Source organism: Lycium ferocissimum, chromosome 3 (genome assembly GCF_029784015.1).
Source record: "Lycium ferocissimum isolate CSIRO_LF1 chromosome 3, AGI_CSIRO_Lferr_CH_V1, whole genome shotgun sequence".
Classification (NCBI taxonomy): Eukaryota; Viridiplantae; Streptophyta; class Magnoliopsida; order Solanales; family Solanaceae; genus Lycium; species Lycium ferocissimum.
Window position 1 is genome coordinate 14,968,567 of NC_081344.1, and position 3,581 is coordinate 14,972,147.

Consider the following 3,581-nt stretch of genomic DNA (forward strand, 5'->3'; position numbering starts at 1 on the left):
CGAGTTAGGGCTCAGGAGCTTCAGGTTCCCAGTACCGTGGCGATTCTAGCCAGAGGCGACCGCTGGTACCACAGTGCAGTCAGTGCGGCAAATTACATCCCAGGTCGGTGTCGCGAGGCTCGGATGCTGCTATGCGCATCGTGGTCGGGTTGGCCACATTATGCGCGATTGTCCGCCGAGGAGCGGCCGAGATGAGGCCTAACCTACAGGTTCAGCAGCAGGTTCATCGTCGTCCGTACGTCCCGTAGGACAGGCTTCTCAGGTTCCAGCGGGCCGTGGCAGAGGCAGAGGAGGAGCCTCTAGTTTCAGCGGTCCCCAAAATCGTATTTATGCATTGACCGGACGGCAAGATCTGGAGACCTCTCCTGATGTTGTGACAGGTATATTGACAGTATCTTCCTATGATGTTTATGCATTGATTGATCCGGGCTCTACTTTGTCATATATTACTCCTTACATTGCCGGTCGTATCGGGATAACACCCGAGCCAATCAAACCTTTTGAAGTGTCCACCCCAGTTGGTGACCTAGTGTTAGCCAGACAAGTGTATAGAAATTGTATAATTGTAGTGTGCGGTCGACACACCGTAGCTGATTTGATTGAACTGGAAATGCTGGACTTCGACGTTATTATGGGCATGTGGTTAGCTTAACTTGTTATGCAAATGTAGACCGCAGGGCCAAGGTGGTCCGGTTCAATTCCCCGAGAACCCAGAGAGTGGAAGGGTAACACTGCATCCCCAAGAGCCAGATTTATTTCTTATCTTAAGGCAAGGAAGATGATTGCCAAGGGCTATATTTATCATTTAGTTCGAGTCCATGATACGGAAGCAAAGCCGCCGACTCTTCAATCCGTTCCGGTAGTGAACGAGTTTCCGCACGTATTTCCAAGACGAGCTTCCGTGCCTTCCACCGTAACGGGAGATTGAATTCACTATCGATGTATTGCGACACCGAACCAATATCTATCCCTCTTCGCGTAACGGCTCCTGCGAATCGAAGGAATTAAAAGCACAAACCGAAAGATTTACTCGAGAAGGAGTTTATTAGGCCCGCTCATCGCCATGGGGGAGCACCTGTTTTATTTGTAAGGAAGAAAGATGAATCCCTGCGGATGTGTATCGATTATAGGCAGCTGAACAAAGTGACAATAAAGAATAAGTATCCACTTCCGAGAATTGACGATTTATTCGATCAATTGCAAGGAGCTAAGTGGTTTTCCAAGATAGATCTGAGGTCGGGATACCATCAAGTGAGAGTCAAAGAAGAAGATATTCCGAAGACGGCTTTTAGGACCAGATATGGTCATTATGAATTTCGGGTGATGTCGTTTGGTTTGACTAATGCTCCAGCAGTATTTATGAACCTGATGAATGATGTGTTTAGGCCATTCTTGGATTTGTTTATAATTGTGTTCATCGATGATATTCTGGTATACCCCAAATCTGAAGGAGAACATGCAGAACATTTGCGTACCATTCTTGGAATTCTCCGAGCTCGCCAATTGTATGCTAAATTTTCAAAATGTGAATTTCGGTTGAACTCGTGACTTTTTCCGGGCCATATCATCTCGGCCCATGGTATTCGGTTGATACCCAAAAGATTGAAGTTGTGAAGACTTGGCCAAGGCCTACAACACCACGTGAAGTCCGTAGCTTCCTGGGTCTAGCCGGGTATTACAGGAGATTTGTGGAAGGATTCTCCTCTATTTCGGCACCATTGACGAAGCTAACACAGAAAACTGCCAAATTTCAGTGGACAAATGCTTGTGAGCGGAGCTTTCAAGAATGGAAGAAAGACGGAGTTGACCTCGGCCCCGACACTTCCGTAAGGATCGGGCGTTATGTGGTGTATTGTGATGCCTCGGGTGTCGGGATAGGCCGTGTATTGATGCAAAGACGGCAAGGTCATTGCCTATGCCTGTGCAATCGCGAAAGCATGAGAAGAATTATCCGACTCACGACCTTGAATTAGCTGCAGTTATTCACGCTCTGAAAATATGGAGGCACTATTTGTATGGCGTTCATGTGGACATCTACACAGATCACAAAAGTCTCCAATATATTTTCAAGCAAAAGGAATTGAATCTGCGTCAAAAGCGATGGTTAGAGCTGTTAAAGGATTATGATGTAAATATTCTATACCATCGGGGTAAAGCAAATATTGTAGCTGATGATCTCAGCCGTAAATCCATGGGTAGCCGAAGTGATGTTCCTCCAGAAAAGAAGGAATTAGCTCGTGAACTCCACCAGCTAGCTAGTTTGGGAGTTCGTTTAATGGAATCGGGCAATACCAGAGTTAATGTGCTTAACCCAGCTGTTTCATCCTTGGACACAGAAATAAAAGAGCGTCAATACGAGGATCCCAAATTGAAGTATTATAAAGGTGTGCAATTCTCAAAGGAAAGGTTACCATTCGAAGTCTCAACAGATGGGGTTCTCAGATACCAGAATAGGTTATGTGTTCCGGATATTGCGGGACTTCGTCGTCGGATCCTGGAAGAAGCTCATTATTCCCGTTATTCCATCCATCCTGGAGCGACGAAGATGTACCATGATCTTAAACTAGGGTATTGGTGGGAAGGAATGAAGAGGGATATAGCTGAGTTTGTAGCTCGATGTCCAAACTGCCAACAGGTGAAAATTGAGCACCAAAAACCAGCAGGGCTTCTGCAAGAAATGGAAATTCCAACCTGGAAATGGGAGGCGATCAATATGGATTTTGTTGTTGGGTTACCTCGTTCTCGACATAAGTACGACTCCATTTGGGTGATTGTTGACAGGCTCACAAAGTCAGCACACTTTCACCCGGTCAGATCTACATATTCGGCAGAAGATTATGCTAGATTGTACCTCAAAGAGATAGTACGGCTTCATGGCATTCCCATATCTATTATCACTGACAGAGGAGCACAATTTACAGCTAAAATCTAGAGATCCTTTCAAGAAGGATTGGTCACTCAAGTGAAATTTAGCACGGCATTCCATCTACGTGCACCGATGGACAAGCTGAACGCACTATTCAGACCTTAGAAGACATGTTGCGAGCTTGTGCGTTAGACTTTCGGGAATTGGGAAGATCATTTGCCACTTATTGAATTTGCCTATGATTATCATGCCGTATTCGGATGGCTCCGTATGAGGCCCTATATGGGAGGAAGTGTAGGTCCCCTATTGGATAGTTTGAAGTGGGAGAGGCACAACTAATCGGTCCAGAGTTGATCCAACAAGCGGTTGAGAAGGTTAAGCTCATCCAAGACCGGTTGACGACAGCTCAGAGCCGCCAAAAATCTTATGCCGATAATCGCCGTAGGAATTTGGAATTTCGTGTCAATGATTGGGTATTTTTGAAAATATCGCCAATGAAGGGAATAATGAGGTTTGGTAAGAAAGGTAAGCTTAGTCCTCGATACATTGGGCCCTACAAGATTGTACGTAGAGTGGGCCAAGTAGCTTACGAGCTGGACTTACCCCTAGAGCTGAATTCAGTTCATCCAGTCTTCCACGTATCGATGCTTCACAAGTGTATTGGAGACCCAACCAAAATAGTGCCTGCAAGAGACATTCAAGTCACTGAGAAACT